Raw genomic sequence first — 8,315 nt, forward strand, 5'->3', positions numbered from 1 at the left:
ATATCCGATCTCAACTCCACTGTCCGAATATACAACACACATCTAATACCTAATCATCCCATGAGGGGTACTCCTATAATTCTTCTGTGCCACCAAGCAAACTCGAATATCGGCAGTCGATCAAACAAGAGAGTGTCGCAATACTAATGAAGTATCCTCAACTCAAACACATCGCCCTTTCTAAAATGTGTACCCTCATCAAGCCACACCAATCAGTGACCTCCTTTATCTAGTCATATGAAATTGTCCATGCTACCTAAGAATTTGTGACCTTCCTTTCAAAACTGAACCATGACCTTACACATGCAAATCTCAATCCTACACAACATACCGCATATACCGTGCCCTCCTAGGATAAACATGAGAACTTCATATCCGTTTCGAGCCACAAGAAACTACGTACTCAACTAGCTAAAAACTTTCCATTGTTCCCATCTAGAAGAAAGCTGCTATACATTACACGCTTCTTACGCCAGTAGAAAATATACATCTCTAACCGTGGTAGAAACCATCAAGAACCCTCCGAATTCCATTTACACAAAACTAAACCGTCAGGACTGGGTCCTTCTAACTCAACCAAGCTACGCAGGCCACTAAAACCCAAGAGCATTGCCGCAAAACACCTGTAGAAACTCATTACCTCGTAAGCACCCAAAGAACTAATCATAACCCTTACCATGCCGATCCAACCTACTACCAAGCTGTCTTATTTATCCAAGTTCCTTCTAAATTACCTTCAAATTGATATTTCTCCCTACCATAATACTACAATTCCTCAACCCAGACTCACCACATGAGACCCAAGCATAAAACAACACCGTCTAAGGCTCATAAGCCGCTGAATAATACGATCAAATGGACCGGACGACCTGTGCTCCATTAGCACTCCGACACCGCAGAATGTAACCTCACCTTAATGCAACAAAGGAACTTCCTGTTCTATGCACCGTACATCCTTTACCAATAACAACTCAAGTCATTCCGTGATTCTCATACACCCATAAAACATAACATAACCTTTATTGAAATTTCCTTTACTCGAGCTATCCTCGGTCACAACCTCTGTAAGCCATAATTGATTCACCAGTACGCCTCAAACTGGAACCAACATAGCACATAACCATGCAATCAACTAATCAATAGCAGACTCCCCCACTTGGCTCAAAGCCATAGATCAAGACACACAATAAGTCATAATGCATATACTCTATTACTGCCATAATACCATAGTGAGATTAAACTCAATCCTTCATAAGCTCGTGCAACACAGACCATCTAGTACTTCAAATCTTCTGCAAATCTCGCATTCACCCTCATAACAGTCGATCCCACACTCTTAAGCGACCCAAATTCAAATTGCAACACATATATTTCACTAGTAAAAGAGATCTTCCAACAATCAACATAAGGATTACACAAACTTCAGAACACTCCGCAGGAGATAACCCACCTGCTTCACCTCAAACTAACATCTCTTTATACCCTTCCACTACCATAAACATTACGCAGTTACTTAATCTTCCTGAGTTTTAACTCATATCACAACATGAAACCTACTTCACTTCCCAACTAGACAACATGAAAAGATCATTCAACACGCCCACAACTTGGGCTGTACATTAAGTCACGATGGAAATCAAGCACCGGATAGTTCTTGCTACCCCCAAGCAGACCCTTCTAATCTCATTCAATTCATATGAACACATCTCGCAGTCACATCACACTCATCACGTAACTATCCAGTCATCACTTCCCTTAATAGGGACACTACCAAACATATAAATCCAGAAACATGCGCTCGCTCAATCAACAGCTCAGGGCTCAAGCTATAGGCAAAGCCCGTCCTTAAGTCCTCCAAACTGGCCCAACATCAACACACAGAGATCACATCTAGCCCCTCGATCAGGGAATCACATTTCGTCGACGCACAACCGATACCGAGCACTCATGCGCGCATACGAACGTGTGGAAGGAATTCAAAGAGTTACATTTCAAGCTGAATTAAGGATGCACGATAAGAATTCAAGAATATGGGATATCTTAAAGGTTCTACAGCAACCCGAGGATAAGTACAGACGTCTCTGTACCGATCCGCAAGACTCTACTAAACCTGCTCATGACTCGTGAGACCTATGTAACCTAGGTTCTGATACCAACTTTTCACGACTCTAAAACCAACCCGCCTGTGATGGCGCCTATCGTGAAACTAGGCAAGCCGACACTATTCCCGAATTAACCACTATTCAATAAAAGTCATTTTTAAGCCTTTAATTAATCAAATATCTCATAACGTAAGTCTAAATGAACAATGCGGAATAAATACACAAGCCCGATATCGAGGTGTCACAAGTCATGAGCATCTACTAAAGTCTTAATACAATGAAGAGTCTGAAAATATGTTAAAACCAATCTAAGGAAGACAAGAGGGAGAAGAACAGGGCTGCGAACGCCGGCAGCTACCTTGCTAACTCTGATGACTCTGCCACTGAGCAATCAACACCCACTACCGGGTTCAGAAATACCTGAATCTGCACACAAGGTGCAGGGAGTAATGTGAGTATGCCAACTCAGTAAGTAATAAAAGTAAATGAAAGTTGAGCGGTAAGAAAATACGTAAACCATGTCATAACGCTACAACAAATGCAGTACATTTCCAAAATAGTACAGAAATCATTTACTTCGTAAATCAAGCTCAGTTTCAGTAAAACCTTTTAAAACAACTTTCAATAGTTTCAAACGAGTGATAAAACAATGAGTAAAAATGATAGAAAACGTAAACAGCATCTCGGGCAAAAACATGTACCATAAACCGCCCCTCGGGCTACCTCACAATCACTCGCAATCAGCCCCTCGGGCATAACATAAATCAAGAACCGCCCCTCGGGCAACAACATGAAACAACAACAGCCCCTCGGGCAATATCACATCTCACACTAGGTACCCGCGCTTACTGGGGGTGTGCAGACTCTAGAGGGGCTCCTACAGCCCAAGCGCTATAACAAGTCATCTTGTGGCATAATCAAACTGGCCCTCGGCCACATAACAAGCCACCTCGTGGCGTAACAAATCAGGCCCTCGGCCTCATAATCATGAATTAGTACAACACTGGTGTGGCGCACAACCCGATCCCATAATATCCTCACATCATAGGCCCTCGGCCTCAGTCAGTCAGAAATCTCTCAAGCCACTCGGACAACAGTAAAACATGATGCTCAGCCCAAAATATCATTTAAAAATATCAAAACGGAGTAAATATGGCTGAGTTATGAAAATAGTAGAATACAGCATGACTGAGTACAAATATAAAGTCAAAGCAGTGAGGAATCGTAGTAAAAATCCCCCTAATGGTCCAAAACAGTTGGCACGAAACCCAAATATGGCATTCAGCCCAAAACATGATAATACTTTCCAAAACACAATGATATTAAACAGTTTCCAATCAAATACGCGACTTAATAGTCATATGGGACGGACTAAGTCACATTCCCCAACGGTGCACGACCCCACGCTCGTCATCTAGCATGTGCATCACCTCAAAGTAGCACAACAATGTGAAATTCAGGGTTTCATACCCTCGGGACAACATTTACAATCATTACTTACCTCAATCCGGTCCAAACTCTAGCCCGCGATGCCTTTGCCTCACGACTCGGCCTCCGAATGCTCCAAATCTAACCAAAAACAGATTCATACCATTAAAATATGCCAAGGAAACAAAACTCACTCGAAAATAATCAATTTACACCAAGAATCCCGAAATTGGCCAAACCCGACCCCCGGGCCCACGTCTCGGAATCCGATAAAAATCATATCAACAGAATCCTTATCCTCCCACGAGTCTACCCATAATAAATTCATCAAAATATGACCTCAATTGCCCATTCAAATCCCCAAAAGAATTCTCAAACTTTTCTTCCATTTTTCCCCAATTTCCACTCTAATTTCTCAAATTAAATGATGAAATTCAAGACTAAATCATGGAATTAAATCAAATATGAGTGAAGAATACTTACTCCAATTACTCCACTAAAAATCTCCTCAAATTCCACCTTCTCCGGAGCTCTTTAATGGTTTTTGTGATATTGGACTTAAACCCTCGATTTGTAAATATAATCTGACTACCTAGTTATTACTTCTACGCGAACGTGACGGTCCTCTCGCGTTCGCATAGGCTAATCTCGCCTGCCTCCAAAAATGCCCTTCGCGAACGCGCCCACAACTTCGCGAACGCGAAGCTTCACCAATTCACTCCTTCGCGAACGTGTTCCTTGACACGCAAACACATAGACCAAAGGGACCTGAGGTCCCCAGCTGCCACTACCCTTCGCGAACGCGGCCCATTGAGCGCGAACGCATAGAACACTTTACTCAACCTCCGCGTTCGCGTCCTCCTCCTGGCGAACGCATAGAACAAATTCCTCAGCTTCCCCATTTACTCTTTGCAAACGCGGGACCCCACCGCGAACGCGATGAACAAGAATTTTTTGCGACAACACCAGAAAATCTGTCAAGTCCAAAGTCCAAAAATTGATTCGTTAACCACCTAAAACACACCCGAGGCCCTCGGGACTTCAACAAAATATGCCAACATATCCCATATAATCATTCAGACTTGTTCCAACCTTTTGAACTCTCAAAACAACATCAAAATATCAAATCAACCACAGATTCAAGCCTAAGAACTCCAAAACTTCCGAATTCCGATTTCGATCAAAAAGTCTATCAAACCTCGCCCGAATGACCTGAAATTTTGCATACAAGTCACAAATAACACAACGAACCTACTCCAATTTTCGGAATTCCATTCCGACCCCGATATCAAAATCTCCACTGTCGACCGGAAAATGTCAAATTTCCAATTTCGCCAATTCAAGCCTAAATCTATCACGGACCTCCAAAATACGTTCCGGACGCGCTCCCAAGTCCAAAATCACCTAACGGAGCTAACCAAATCATAAAAATCTAAATCCGAGATCGAATACTAAAAAGTCAAAACTTGGTCAAAATTTTCAAATTTTAAGCTTCAAACTGAGAACTGTTCTTCCCAATCCATTCCGATTACCTTGAAAACCAAAAGCGACGATTTACATAAGTCATAATACATTACACGAGGCTAGTCATGCCCGAGAACTGGCAAGCGAAGTGCAAAAGCTCAAAACGATCGGTCGGTTTGTTACACATTACTAGTGAAATACTTTTTGTGTACATTCAAGTAGTTTGATAGCTATTGTTCAGGAGTATGGATTCAAACCATGAATGTTATCATTTAGCAATATGATATAAGTTTACTATTTGAATCCTTCGAAATGCGTTGGTTGTGGTGGTTAAGCAGGAAAATAATTCTCCCTGCCTTTGTGTAGTTTAGTCGCGTGTTGAACTTTGTGGAAGGATTACTTTGTTTTGTAATAGTTACTGCTTTATGAATTTGGACCTTGACCTTAGGCCCATCCCCATATTCACAAATAGTCAAATAGAGGTCTATTCCAGTCTATCAATGAATGCATCCCAGTAACCTTAGTACCCATAACTGACCGGCTCACCCACTATGGCATGGGATAATAATAGAATGAGCCATCCTATTTTTGACATTAAACTTACAGAAATCTGTATTGGTATATTTTTTAATGGTCTCATGTTTTGATTCGTCATCTCCTTGTAATTCAAGTACATGGGTGTCAAGCAAATTTCCAAATAGCCAACGAATGAAAACCATCTCAAAGTTTTGGTTTCGAATCCCTGGTAATCAAAAGCTTAGGTCGTATGAAAAGAACCAAGTTCTTAGTTCCAACAGTTCGTTACCATATTACGTGATTTCGAATTAGAATAATAAACATTAAACAAATTACAAACATTGTAGCTTGCTCTAGGCGTGATTAATAATAATTATCACAACTATAAGTACGGCTCATGTGGCATAGTTGTGATACGTAATCCCCAATTCGGGTGCGCATTTCATGTGACCCGACCATAACTTCAAACAATAATAAAATTAAACATGTTGTAAATCGTGGGTACAGTTCCCGTGACGCGATTCGTAATGTGTACAAAACAAATGAGTGCGCGACATCACGACTTGTTCAAATAAATTCCATAAATAATTAAAAGCGGATAGAAAGTTAAAAATGCACAATAGGTTCTAAATATGTAATTAATCAGATAATTAGGTCAATTATTAATAGTTGAGCGACCGTGCTAAAATCACGGAACCCAAAAATGCCTAACACCTTCTCCCGGGTTAATAGAATTCCTTACCCGGTCTTCTGTGTTCGCGGACCATAAATAAGAGTCAATTTCCTCGATTTGGGATTTTAAAATAAACCGGTGACTTGGAAAACCATAAATTATTTCAAGTGGCGACTCTGAAAATAATAAATAATTCCATTTCAATTAATGTTACTTTAATTGAAAAAAAAACTCTCTATTCCCCTCGGAAAAAGGAGGTGTGACAATTCTAAAATAAAATATCGTATTATAATTCAAATTTCAAAGTTAATTATCCTGTGACCAAAACAATTCATGATTAGATTTGAAAATAAAGTATTTTCCACTACCTGTTATCTTAGGTCCCCTCCCGGGAAAAAAAAATGAAAGGAAGAACGGAAATATTCTGAAAAACATAGAATTATGCACGAGAAGAGGAAAAAAAGACCACCAGTCTCTATCTCACTCAAGAATGGCACGACAACGATCTGCTGGCAAGATTGTTTCGATCTTAGATGTGGGCGACTCGTAGGAGGTAACTTTGACCACCCTTCAAGACACGTAGCCTCGTCCCGGGTGAGAAGAGTCGTATTCTGTCCCACATAGTATATTGCAATTGACCCTACTTACGGTAAAACTAACAAAACTAACAAAAGCGTTGCATGGGATCACGTTAATATACATTGACAAACAAAGGTTAATACAAGCAAAGTCAAGCTACTATTTTATCGAGTTATTCCTTCACTGTGCCCATCCTTTGTGAGATGATGGTCTAAAGTCAAACTTCAATAAGAGGCCTTCCTTTTAATACAATGAGGTTTTAGGAAACAAAATAAGAGGTCTTATATATATATATATATATATATATATATATATATATATATTATTAAAGCACGAATATTAAAACGCTAAATATTAATCGAATAGATTCTTAAAATATCAACAGACTTTTATACCCCTAAAATACTAAATTATTCTCCTAAAAATAATTTATATTGGATAAAATTGTAAATTTGTAATATTCAACTTTACCTAATTTGATATTAACTACAAGTGTAAGCTCAATTTCGGTGGATCGGCCTCAACCACGAATTGAAATCGTTTCTGTTCAAACTAAGGCATTGAACTTCTATTTGAAAGACATTACTACTCTTACGTTAATTATATTTAATTCCATCAAGGATTCGTCATCTAAAACTGGTATGCTCAAAATAAATATTTCTGCCTCCAAGTTGCAGTAGAAACATGTGTGTTCTTGCTGTCTTTCAAGTAGTTTACAAGTTTGCATCGTTTTAGAACAACTGAACACGGTTCGCTCAATTTTAATTAAAATTATGATCTCTGTAAAAGATAAATTTCATATTTATAGTTACAACTGACTAGAATTAATAATAGATTTTCACCATTGTGTTGATGATATTTAACTCTCAATTCAATAACTTACTTTCTCCTTGTCTTTCTTTTGTTACAGATAGCAACTCTATGTCATAAATTTGATGAGAAGATTTTAGATACCTATGATGACCCTAGAGGTCATCTCTTATTTTAGAAGTCAAAACTGCGTTACGAGGCCTTGAAAACCACTTTTTGTCTCACCTCGTATTGTGTGCGTAGTCCAGGTGCGTTTCCGAAAAGATTTTATGTGAAATTTAAGAAAAATAATAAAATTGGCCTTTAAAATTAGTTAAAGTCGACTTTGGTCAACATTCTTGGAAAATGGACCCGGACCCGTGATTTGACGGTGTCGTAGGGTCTGTAGTAAAATATAGGACTTGGGCGTATGCCTGGAATCGAATTCCGAGGTCCCAAGCCTGAGAAAAGAATTCTTAAAGAAAATTGTTGCTGGAAAATATAAAGGCTTTTAGAAGTGAATTGATGCATTTTCTTGATGATACCGGGCCCGTATCTTGGTTCCGGAGCCCGGTACAAGTTTAAAATAATAATTAAATTGAATCTGTGAAATTTAGTAAGAATCGGAAGTGGTTTGGTATAAAATGAACGTTTAGTTGAGAAAATTGAAATTTTGATGTTCTTAAGTAATTTCAAGAATTTGAGGTTTAATCCATAGTTATTGATGTTATTTTGATGATTTGATCGCATGAGCAAGTCCATAT

This window comes from Nicotiana sylvestris, chromosome 5 (assembly GCF_000393655.2).
Source record: "Nicotiana sylvestris chromosome 5, ASM39365v2, whole genome shotgun sequence".
Classification (NCBI taxonomy): domain Eukaryota; kingdom Viridiplantae; phylum Streptophyta; class Magnoliopsida; order Solanales; family Solanaceae; genus Nicotiana; species Nicotiana sylvestris.